Here is a 13,323-nt window from a genome sequence, read left to right as displayed (position 1 = left end):
TCTATTGATGGACTCATTTAAACAAAATATTGTTCCAACCACCTTTATAATGTATTTAAATACTGATATAATTAAGATGGTACGCCATAACTGTTCCATACCACATCATCATAAAATGTAAAGGCCAATTCTTATATTGTACAAAGCTGATGTACATGATAACACTCATCAGAAAACAAGCACCTTGCTAATTTACTTGCAAAAGCAAAATACTTATTCTGACATAATTGACATTGAACAGCACAATTAGAAAAAAAGTTTGTTCTTAACAGACATATATATAAAGAAACACAAGATGAAGATGACCATGGTGCGATGATTTATGCCTTATAAGCTTAAGTTGCATTTAACTAACTCTGGTCAGCCAATGCTGAGAAATAGTTCAGTCCAGAAAACATAAGACGGGAAAAGGGACAGACTTATATAATCAGCAACTGTAAAATGTTTATAAAATCATTTTGTGTCTAATTTAGATTCCTTAACTATTTTAATAGTGTAACACATCATGGGCATCATCAGTTAAAAATTAATTTGTTGGTTGTGTTATTTTGTTTAATTAAAAGTAATTAACCATTTATATCATAAATGAAGGTCATAAGCATAGTTCCCATAATCCCCTGCCGAAGCTGACAATCTCAGGTAGACATGCAGTAGTTGGTGGTCGCCTGTACTAAAGCATAGACTTATACAAACTATGCAATAACTTTTTCGGCGTTAGCTGAATAAGCCAGCTTTTCACCCTGACTTGACCTTTGTAAGTGTCCAATAATACTCAAATAAAATTTCCCGCGGCTAGGTACGAATGAATACACTTCATTTATTCCATTGGCTGATTTGAGTATAACACCATAACATTGGAAACATATCCGCGTCTTTGTAACACTGTTTTACTGCATGAAACAATTTTATCTCTAATGAAAAGGCTCAATAGATAGAACAGTTTTACAATCAATTTTCGACATAAATACAGTTTGTGCGTTCACCTTTTATTTTCAGAGAATTACCAGCGCAAAAGCGTTTATACTAGTAGTTATGTTGTCATATTTAGTACTTACTTGCATTGCATTTCAACCCGCGAGGTTTCGGGTCAACTCCCGGCCATTTGTGAAAGTCAGAGTTTATATACAGTTCATCACCGGAGTTCGCAGAAGGGGTTGCGATCATTGTGTTACACCGGTCTTACTGACAATAACGTACTGACTGTAATGCATTGCATTCCAATCCGCAAGGTATCAAGGTCAATTTGCGGTCAGTTGCAGAAATCTTTATATAAACGCCGTCTCGTAAACTTTGTGCACTTGAAGTCTGTTTTGATCAGAAAGATACTAAATAAAGATATTCGGCGATATTATTGTGGTATGTCAATCATCGATTTTTAATATGGTTTTAACATTTGCATGATAAGGACCAATTTTGATAAAAATAATTAGAAATATTTATCCATTTAGACCAGTTTATTAAGCATGAGCACAATAATTCACTATACTATAATTATGCAATTAAATAAGATTCGAGTATTGCCGGCTGACCTATATGCAATCGTTTATTTTCATGTTTCTTGTGTTTTTCTATTCTTTAAATATAGATATCTGAGTAATAATATCACATAAAGCAAAATAAGCAACGAAATCTGGCGCAACACCCCGTAATTGATTTGCTTATGATGTAGCTAAGAACTGCGCAGAAAAAAGGCATCCGCTACTTTTTATCTCATAGAGATAACTTTAAAGCTAGTAGTCCACTTTGGCATCTTCCAGTGGCTTTTCAAAAGCTTATTAAACACCAATAACTTTTAAACAATTATTTGATGATTTCCTTAAAGCAATCCCTTGATAGTAATGAATGTCTAACCCCAATTATGTTTGCATTAAGTGTTGTTTTTTACTAAACAGTTTTATAATGAATCTTTTCCATTTTCAAAATGTCTAATTTAAATTATCTAATAATTTATTGCAGTTTCAAACTTTGAAGATGTTTTATATATTGAAAATGAATTTTCAATTTAGTTTTCACCACTTTATTCCAATTTATATGTGTAAGTCACTTCCTCAAATCAGGAAAGGTTAGGATGCCAACTATGGCAACAAAGTAAAGAAGTTTACTTCAATTCCCATTGTTAGACGAAGCAATCAACAGCTATTAAAACCTCCTCATTGCAGCACTTCATTTTTGCACTCTGTACAATGTATTAATTGTCAATCATTTTGTGAGAAAAGTGTTTATAAATAATTGATTGTAACACGCAAACCCTGTCCAATTTGTGGACCCCCCCAAGACAGTTAATTCTGGAATCTGCCCTGCTAATAAGAAGAATAAGTCATAAATGAGTGACTGATTTTGTGTAAAAGTTCTTAAATAGTAATGCAGAAATTAAGTTTATTAACGTGTTTGCAGGGGATCAAGCTAGACTCCAATTTTTGGGAGAAGTCACTCCTCCCTAAGCTCTGGAGAGGAGAAGTGAGGCAGTTTTAGGGAGAAGTGGATCATTTGCGATCACCAATGGACCATTGTGAACCATGACCTGTTCATGTATTATTATGCCCATTTGTGAATTAAACAAAATGTTTACAGTTATGTGAAATCAATGCAAAGATAATTTGTTAAAACGCTTTACGCATCAAATAAATGTTTCGACAATATTACGCACGAAATGCACAATTTCCACGAGGATTACACCCGGTTGCCATCATCAGTTTTCTAGGTAACTAGCCACGATTTCATCTTGGAGTTGTACAATGTAGCCAGATAAGAATGGTTGGTCTAACAAAGCAAACAAACTGCCACAAAACCTAACACTAATGTCAATTACGTCACGCGTCGTCTTCATAATTTTAATGCAGGTATTGACTGCCTACGAGTGCTGTCGCTCACTTAAAGTGTGCGCTCTCATTGGTCAATATCGATTTTCCAACACAATAACGCTCCGCCTTAATGTGGGCTTAATAAGTTGGGTAAATAGATACATGTTATTAACAGTCGATCGCAAATCGGCTCTTAAATTTTCGGCGAAGCCAATAACGCTTTGATCTTTAAAAATACTCATGGATATGTAGCGCGCGAATTTTCTCCCACACATGCTGCAAATGTGCACGATCTTTGGAAAATGTGATTCGTCAGAATCAACTCAGCTTTTCCTGTCCAGGACCATTTTAAGGCATCTACTTCTAGCGAAAAGCAAGTTTTCACGGTTTGAAAAACGGACAATGTATACAGGCGTGGTGCATAAAATATAAATACCTGTCTACGAAGAACAGATACCAATTTATACATTTATACATAGAAACCAACATTCTTATAATCCACATTGTTTTGGGGACACTAAATGCGATAATTGACATCAATTAACAGTGGCTCGCCTGGTGTCATCATGTTTTCTATTAGCCGAAATGGAGTTTGTACCCCTGGCTCTGATTTGTAATAAAAAGAGATTCCTGCCAAATACCTGTATGACGAGCGACGTAAATGGTTGCTTATCAATTTTCAATAGGTAATTTACTATGCCAAGGGGTGGAGTTTCGTTGATTCGGTCAGTTGATTGATTTCGGTGTGTATTTGGTAATAAACAAAAGCCACTTTGATAGCGCTGCGGATATAATAATTGACAGATTTTAGTGATTATTGGTGGTGCTTTTGATCCCGGCGATTAAAGGGAAGCCGCGGCCATATCATCGCCCACTTCGTCCAGTTGCTTGATCCCTGGTTCGAAAATACTGGGGAAAATGAAATTATCAAAATTTTGCTATCAAACTTTTAAATGGGCCTTTTCACATTTTGGTAAATTGACAAAATTTTAAATAGTTGTTTCAGATTCGCACATTCGATTCGATTTAGTTATGATATTTGTGAGGAAACAGTAATACTGAACATTTACCATGCTCTAGTATAGCCATTATATGCATCTTTTGGCGATTTAAAAACCTGAAAATTATAAAGCGTTACAACGCGAAACGATTGAATAATTTGGAGAGTTCTGTTGTTGTCGTTGTATTTTGTGAAACTACCAGGATTGCTTATATATAGTGTAAAATACATCTCTCATTGTATGCGGGAGGATGGTTGAGGGGTCTAAATAGTAGACTTTTTACTCCAGGACTCCAGTGGTCCGACCCCTGTTGATGGTTACTTTTATTTAAGGTTATTCTTGATTTTTTACTGGAGCTTTTTATAGCAAATGTTTACATTTATCATTAGAAAGCATGTACATGTGTAATAACAAACTTCAAAACATGACAAAATCTGTGAAAAGGCCCCTTTAAGTAACTAGGCTACTTATCGTGTAAGTACCTATTATCGAACAGCACCTATTATTGGACGTTTTGTTTTGTTTATGTATGCGCATGACGTCACATCGATAAACAAATGGTCGTACATGAAGTCCATGACCTGTTTGCCTACTTAGCTTGAAACAAATGCGCCGAAAACAGGTTTAAAGGAATTCATTTATTGTTATTTACACGGTTTCATGTGTTTTTTGCTATTACTTTTTGAATGCATTTATCAAAACGTGCATTTACACACCAAAAAGCATATTTTCATTTGCAATTTTGATTGCAGCAGAAGCAGATTTTTTCGCCGAGTCCGGGTCACATGATTGTCATGTGACTTTGTATATACTGGAGTAGTATTTATGAACTGTCCAGTAATAGGTCATGTTTACATCGGCTGCAATTTTTTACGATGCTGCGAAGCAGCTCGTCTAAGTTATCATACCATGAAAAATTCTTCACAATGGCGACCTATGTAAAAGACCAAGATTGAGATAGCTCTATTTTTCTAATCGGCATACCTCGCTGATTATCATTGATAAAGGTATAGGAAGCTCAGCTATAAATAGGACAGCATATTCTGGGAAAAAGATTTAATAATATATAGTTTGAAAATCTTAATTTGAAATCAGTTATATTCAATCCATTATATGTTTATAGATCAATGAAACAACTATGCATTTTCTGTTATAATTGTATTTGACATTTGTCGTGATTCAGGAAATAAATTGCGAATTAAAACGTGAATAATAAACTTTCAACGCGATCATGAGTGTGAAAAAAACGAATTATTTCGAACCTGCCATTTGTAAACGTTGTAGCGACTATGGTATATAAACAGCAAAATAGCCGCATGACATCTGTGAAACTCGCTCTTATGCATGCTTTCTCATTTTGCATATTTAATATTGAATACTAGTAATAAACTTTTCAAACAGAAATTACAGAGCCACATTAGTGCACATACTATGTTTGATAATTCATTCCTTTGTTGGATATTGTATGCTGTTTAAAACACATATTAGGTCATATCGCGGAGATTAGTTCGTTAACCTAACCATGTGTTCATGGGCGAACTCATGTATTCAAGTGCTCTTACGACTATGTGCTCATACCTACTTTCTGGAATCATCATGAAATTATTGCCGTACATGTACTTAACGAACAAACATGCCTAAGCTTATTGAACTAGAGAAAAAAACAATAATCAAAAGAGAAAAATTATATGTTCATGCACATGGGCATGTGAAATCACGTCCGTAAACATAGCATCATTAACTTAGGAAAGGAAACGACGAAATATAAAGTTTGGTATGATATAAATGTGAAATTAAAGAGCATGGTTTAATTAAAGAGCATGTCAAGTTTTGAATTTATATGCTGAAACATAATGTTATAACCCACAAACGTTTTACTGTAACAGAACTTTTTTTCCTACCAAATTTTTTTCCGTTACCAAATCTTTTTTCGTACCCAATTTTTTTTGGCATAATTTTTGTACCCAAAATTTTCGTACCCAGGCATTTATTTTCCTACCCAAAATTGTTGAACCCACATACACAATTGTGGTGATGTAGATAAACTTAAAAAGATGCTTTTATATCAATCCTCTTCAAAAGCATCGTCACACCAGTACTGTCAGTACTTTGATGTTTTGTCTGCTAGAGGTGACAAAAAGTGAATAACCAGGGAATCATTGTTATGAATTCTTGAAGGATATTTGCTGGAAAACTTTACAGATAAGTTATTAAATGATTGAACTGTTGGTCATTTGTTAAAACAAAATGTTTTGTTATTTTAAGTGTTTCAATTTTAATGTAATTTCTTAGGTGTTCGATAACTGGTTCGCCCACCATACTAGGTGATAGTGTCACTTTAAGGTTCATGGGAGGGATAAAATTCATTAAAACTTTGTTTTGGTTTTTCTTCATTCAATGTGGTACAATATGGTCAAACTCAGGGATCATATTTTTTCGGTTTTGTCGGTCCTAGACTGATTGGGGTCATGAATGACCGATTGAAAATCCCAAACAGTCGGTCCGATTCTGTTTGCTAAAATTCCAATGTCATGAAATGGATTACACAGTGCACATGCTAACACACCCTATTTACATTCTTATCTCGATTAGGTGTGATAAGGCGGACTATGACCCCAAGCAGCGAAGATTTGCGCAGTTGTGTATTAGTCATGTGTGAATAACCCTTGTCAATATCAATTGATAATTTCAATGGCTTATACCTAGCACACTAATTAAACGGTCTGTAATGTGTACTCGTCCACGATAAAATTGTTGACAGTTACTTGGGAGATGAAAACATCGATGTTATCCACGTGGACATTGTGCATTTCATGCATGTAACAGTAAACTTTCATATAAACAAAGAAGAAAATCGGATATTCTGCAATAATGATGGGCGGACCTGAAAGCACGCTCTGTAACTAAACAAAACATGCCGATACATTTTCCACTAGCGTAATAATCCAGCAATAAATGAATGAAAGTCGTGAATCTAATCGACAGAACAGCCGAAAGTTATTTTTATGGGCGGACATTCACAAAAAATAATACACAAGAAAAATAATATACATTGTATAAATCTTTAGTAAAAAACGTGTTAGAATCGAAATAATTCGTGAACTTTATTGTTTGTTGTTGAATAACCACGACTGGAAGTTTAGATGCGTGATTTCAAATCACACAGAATGACAGATTAATAATATTGACAACGATGAAAAGTCAGATAAAACAGCACACGAAACAACAATGAAATAGTAAATGATAGAACTAAATGAGAAAACTTGTATGTTCCGTTAAAAAAATGCCTAAGGGAATTAAATTTGTACATTTATTATACCACCTTCATGAATGGCAAAATCAATGGTTTATATTTTAACGTAATTTGTCATGATTTTGGATATACATTTTTGGACACTTTTTCCCCATTTAAATCCAGACCGATTGATGTTGCGGGAAAATATGATCCCTGGTCAAACTATATATCATTTTAAAGGTAAAGACGGATAGAATAACATAAACACATTTTTGACATTCAATATTTTTTTGCTTTATTCATATTTTTGTTTAAAACCAATACATTTGTACACTAATTTACAAAATCTCAATCTAAAGTTAGGAAGCATATGCACTACCGTAAGTTGAATAAATACAAAGCTATATACATATACAAGGTCAAGTTAGCACATTTCACAGAAAATTATTGTCATAAACAAAAAATGAGTTATTATTCAACTGCATTTTTTGGATAATTTTCCTAAACAAAATTCTAAAAATAACTAAACTGAACTACTTTTTAAAAATCCAGGTATGGTGGATAATAGGAGTCACCATTCTATTTCAAGGGCTTTAACAATTTTGCTATAACCAAATGGAAAATTTTAAACCATCTCAAATTGAGAGAAATTGCAGACGACATATAAAATTGTAAATAAATATAAAGAAATAGGTTTTGCTGGGTAGAAATCATTGTGATAAAAGGAGATATTGCTCATCAATAACAAGATTTTATGAGTTTTGTGCAGACGACTCTAGAAATCATAGTTTTACATAGAAATACACAGCTAGGTATCATTGTTTTTTCTTTCTTCCTTCCTGAACAACTACTGTCCTTGAACCGTTTTGAATAATGTGTTCTTTTTGGCAAACCGAATCTTTTTATACATTTGTATATCGATTCCTTCTACCCATTTTGAAAGCGTGGCACTCGCTGTGCTCCGTAGAAAAAACGTGCAATACAAATCGGTCGAAATCACGTGACGTAGTTATAAAACCTGGTATGTGTTTACACATACCTGAGAAAACACATCATTATTTTGACAGTTGGTCGCGACTAGTAAAACAACTGTTAACATTAATCAGGAAGAGATTGCGCTTACCGGGGGTAATAACAGAAATGATCACACAGAGATATAATCACTTACCCCATTTCAAATATTTTCCAGCTGAAAATTTTCCCCCATACGTCTTTTTTTAGTGTATTTGTATTGTTTTTCTAGTGCCAAAGTGCATCTCGCATAATATCCATCCGACTTCCGTTGTTTTCACTTTCGTTATTAAAAACTTCGTTTAAAAGAATTATTTTTACATTTAGGTTGTTGAAGTGAATTATTATTATATATTATCAATAAAATAGTATACTGTGATGAATTAAACGGAGTTTTGTATCGATCTTTCTGTCAGTCTGTAAGCGTACTATTTTGTTCGCAATAAGACAAGTACATGTGATTCGACAACAACTGTAAACATTGGCGAAATGCTTCTTACAAAGTTATTTTTTTGGAGTGTTTATGAGGTCTGATCATGGAAAGATTACAATGCAATGCATTTGTCATCGTCAACCGTTTGGAATGTCAATTAGGCGATGAGTGAGTTTTTAGCATGTTTCTTTCAATTTTATTAATCTAAAAATGGCTGCCCCCATCGTCATGAAATGACATGTGTTCGAGTTTTGACATTTCTAGATATGTATTTTTTTTTTACTATTTAAGCGTAACTTGCCCTCACCTTTGTCGATATTATTAACTAGTTATATATGTACTTGCTGTGCTTGTCAGTTTGTATATGCTTATGTGTACTTGTCAGTTTTTTTTATGTGCTTATATGTACTTGCTGTGCTTGTCAGTTTTATATGGGCTTATATGTACTTGCTGTGCTTGTCAGTTTTATATGGGCTTATATGTACTTGCTGTGCTTGTCAGTTTGTATATGCTTATGTGTACTTGTCAGTTTTTTATGTGCCTATGTGTACTTACTGTGCTTGTCAGTTTTATATTTGCTTATGTGTACTTGCAACCTTTTATTTATGAGGAAGCTGCTGACCAGTTCAATTCGAATCTGTTTCAATTTGATACCTTGTGTTTACCCACTTTTTTAGCTCATTTTGTGTTTGGTTTCTTCTTAGTCTTTAAACTCACAATTTTTTATGGCAGTTTTTTCTTTTTTCTTTTTCTTTTTTTAGATCTACTTATAGATCAAGATCAGCGGCCTCCTACACAATATTTCTTTAAATAGTAGGGCTGCAACAATATACCGGTATATCGGTATATATCGCAATACGCAATCCGCATATTGTATTGCGATATGATTTTCATCATACCGGTACGAAAATTTTACAAAAATTCACTCATATTTCGTCAAAGCCATCCGAAATAATGATAAAAAGGTAAACAAAACAAAGCAGTGTAAATTATTTTTTACGTAAAAATAGCATTCTAAAAAGTGTATTAAACGGAGAAGTGTTGTTACATCCATGGGAGCATTCATTCGATGCTTTTGAACAGATTATCGTTGAATTAATTGCGCACAGCTGTAAATGTTTCGTTCGATTCTGATTTGAGCATTATTTGTAATCCGAATTTCGGAAACACGCTTCCAAATTTGAATGCTAACGCGACAATAAAAAATTATTTATAGCGTCAAATAAAAAGTGCTTTATCCTTTGTCTCAATAAAAAGCGCGCAAAAATTATACAGACATGTAGAACGTCGCATGGAAAGTATGGGTGTATTTTGTGTTGTATAAAAACGGGAACATCACGTCAGCTGAATTACGCGTGTTCAGTGGGAAAAACGCCCCGGTTGGACGTTATTTCATCACATCTTTAAATAGTAACAATTTCAAAAATGTATTTGATACTTAAGAAAATTTGCGAATGTTCGTGTTTCTTATTATTCTTGAGCACATTTATAGTAAATATTTACCAGAATTTGCTTTAAAATTGGAATTCATGGGATTATCGGGTAATTTGCAAGTTATAATTTTGGTACAAGTTAGCAATATATTGCGATATATTGCAATACGGGTTTTTGAACTGACAATATATTGCAATACGGTTTTTGGCGTATTGTTGCAGCACTATTAAATAGTATGGAAACTATAAGAATGTAATACTGTGATTTCATGTACTTATTAGCATGCATATCATATCTAGTATCTTAATTTTTCTAAATTTTATTTCCATATTGTAGCTGTTTTATACTTGTTACATTTATACACATGTTTATATAATCGGTTAAAAAGCCTTAATGGCTTATGTTGTCTATTTATGTCTTGCTGACTCAAAATAAATCTTATCTTATAATTTTCCGCCGAAAAACGTTGAATAAACATCATTCAGATTTTTGAAAATAATGTCTATTTTTGTGTTAAAATAGCTTTGTATTTTGATTGATTTTGTCGATGGTTTGAGATTTTGCTGCACAGAATTGGTAGCAGTTTGAAGGAAAACCACCCTTTTAAGCATATATGTAAACATTTTCAATGTGGCACTCTTCGTTTAGTCAAATTTGAGTTCAATGCTAGGTGTCCCACATTTTTCAAACTGAAGCCTCTACAGTACATGAACCTTAATGCGCAAAGACATTATCAAAAACTATTCAAAAACCAACAAACCAAAGATGTGAACAAACTCAGCATGAAACTAAAGAGCATCGGAACTGCTTAAATGAAAACTGAGCAACACTTTACTGCACACTAAAAAAAAATGTTATAAGTTAACTTAATTTGCAACGTACCAGTGTATCCGAACTTTCAGACGAATCCGAAAAAATGCAAAATGTTTGTGGTTACATTCCACAACTTTTCCCCGCAGTTACCTCCCTTGTTGTTGTAACCTTTCGCGTCATGAACCGAACATCATGGAGATCCCCGTAAACATTTCTCCGCGGTCTTGTTAAGTGGAATCGATATCGTGTGAATTTCAAAGCTATGAGAATACTACAACACAAGCAGACAATTTAACGAGATACATATTCGTAAAATAGTTTTTACTAATGTATCTAAGATATGAAATAGTTGTATATCTACATCTCAAATATTAACTTTTATCAGATTCTACCACCTCCTTTTAATACCAATTTTATGAATTATTATGGACTTTCCGAATGCTTTAAGAATGCTTTGTGCTATTTTATGCCAAATACAAATTATGTTAAGGTTATGTCATGAAATAAAGTTTAATGTTAATAAAGAGTTTAATGTTAATAAAGAAGTCATTATAACCTAGTGTTATATTTTATATGCAACATTATATAGAGGCCATCGAATACATGTTTGTGTTATTTAATCTTGACTGGGGTCAGAAGTTGCCACACGCAGGAAGTAAAATATTTTATTGAAGCAAAATAACTGATAAAATAAATTGGACACGTGCCCAATTTGATGGGGGGGGGGGGGGGCAGATATAAGACATTAGAAAAAGAACAGCAAATACACTTTACAAAAGTTATGATGCTTCAAGAGAAATCTACTGGATTAAAGCATTTTGAGGACTTGGATATTTATTATCCTTCAGCATGTGGTGCATTACAACTAGTGTTTTGTGTATTTTCTTCATTGTCAGATATCAGTTCCAATAGACAACATCAGTGCAGCAATATTTCTTTTATAAACGATAGTGTTAACAAGGTTTTGCTATAGCAATACATGGTTAACTGCCCCGCTTCCTAGTGGCCATGTTTTTCAATGGATCGTAACAATTTTCGAATTAAGCCGATGTATCATAACAACAAATGTTCGGACCAAGTTTCATGAAGATTGAAGTATAAATGTGACTTCTAGAGTGTAAAAAAGATTTTACTATAGCCATGTGAGCAAATATGGCCCCCTGGCGGCCATCTTTTTCAACGAACCTGAACCATTTTCAAAGAAAGCTGATATATCGTTAAGACATACGTTGTGACAATGTTTCAAGAAGATTGAACGATAAATGTGAATTCTAATGTTAACAATATTTTTATTTATTTTGACAAAGTGACCTAGGTTTTGACCTGGTGTGACCAAGTTTCGAACACGACAAAGATATTACTGGGACAACTTTTCTTATCAAGTTTCATGACAATTAAGCAATGAATGTTACCTATAGAGTGCTACCAAGGAAAAATGTTGACGACGCATTAAGGACAAATGGTGATGCTAAAAGCACACCATGAGCACCTTGTGCGCTCAAGTGAGCTAAAAATAAGAAACTAAACGTTATATGTTTTATGTAACAATTGTAATATTTATTTGCACTAAACTAAATTTCCAGTGTCGAGGTGAGGATTATGCTCATATACAGTACATATATTTTCATGTTCACAAATTAAAATATATGACTGTTAGATTAAATAAATTCTTTATCACAGTCATTCTCAAGATTTATTAAAGTCATATCACGGTGATAATTTTCTCATCAATCCCTTGACCGGTTCGGCTGTTTGGGGGAATGAGGGGTAACAATACAAAATTCCTAATCCAGTCAGGTCTATTGTGTGCTGCTTAGAGTAATACATCCATAGAAAGGGATGTCCACTCTTACATTATCCATCCAGCTGTTTTTTTCTTACGGCCTCGGCGTCGACCTCCCTATAACGTGCCCTGGATAAGAGTCTTGCACAGAGATTCGTGCCCGATGACGTTTCCAAACCAAGCCAGCTGTACCTAAGCACAACTATTCGTGGTCATGGTAGTGCAGTTAAAAATTGCCCTTGCCGAAGCTTGTTTCATTCCGTTCACTGTTGTCTATTTCTCAACATGAAACAATCAAAAGCAACCCAGTGTAATTTGTCCACTTCATATTGAGGTCTTAATTTATTTGCCCATCGATATGTAGAGAAAACATTACCGGAATCGATTTGCTGTTGGCATACATGGTAAAGTCTTCTTGAACCGTGTGTAGTACAATCTGATCTCAGTTCCGAAATTTAAATATAATAGCATACAGTTGACAATATAACAGCAAATACATTTTTAACACATTGAATAAACACACATTCACAGATGGGCATGAAGGATTTCTTTGCCTATTGATTTTTGTAGTAAAATTAAAAGAATACTAGCGTTATAAATAAAGTTATTGGCTGATCACAGATGGTATTACAATTTTATTATTATATACATCGCATTAAAAGTAAAAACAGAAGCCGTTCAGATGATGTACTCAAAACCGTTCAGACGATGTACTCAAACAAAAAAAAAAAACAACGTTCAGACGATGTACTATTTTCCAAATCCCTCACGACATATCTAAAAAGCTTAAACAACGTGGAAAATCTTGTACG

At 33.7% G+C, this 13,323-nt stretch overlaps 1 protein-coding gene across 1 annotated transcript in view; it reads right to left on the bottom strand.

Annotated features, from left to right (window-relative positions):
* LOC127878269 (NPC intracellular cholesterol transporter 1-like) overlaps positions 1-11,014 on the bottom strand; it is a 41,974-nt gene extending 30,960 nt beyond the window's left edge. The window contains exon 1 of the mRNA XM_052424788.1: positions 10,798-11,014. The gene's annotated coding sequence lies outside the window, so the exon portion shown is untranslated. The remainder of the gene's footprint in view (positions 1-10,797) is intronic.
* Positions 11,015-13,323: the final 2,309 nt, after the last annotated feature.

The sequence above is a fragment of the Dreissena polymorpha genome, chromosome 4 (genome assembly GCF_020536995.1).
Source record: "Dreissena polymorpha isolate Duluth1 chromosome 4, UMN_Dpol_1.0, whole genome shotgun sequence".
NCBI classification, from domain to species: Eukaryota; Metazoa; Mollusca; class Bivalvia; order Myida; family Dreissenidae; genus Dreissena; species Dreissena polymorpha.
Note: the sequence above shows the minus strand (reverse complement) of the source record. Positions and strands in the feature narration are given on the sequence as shown.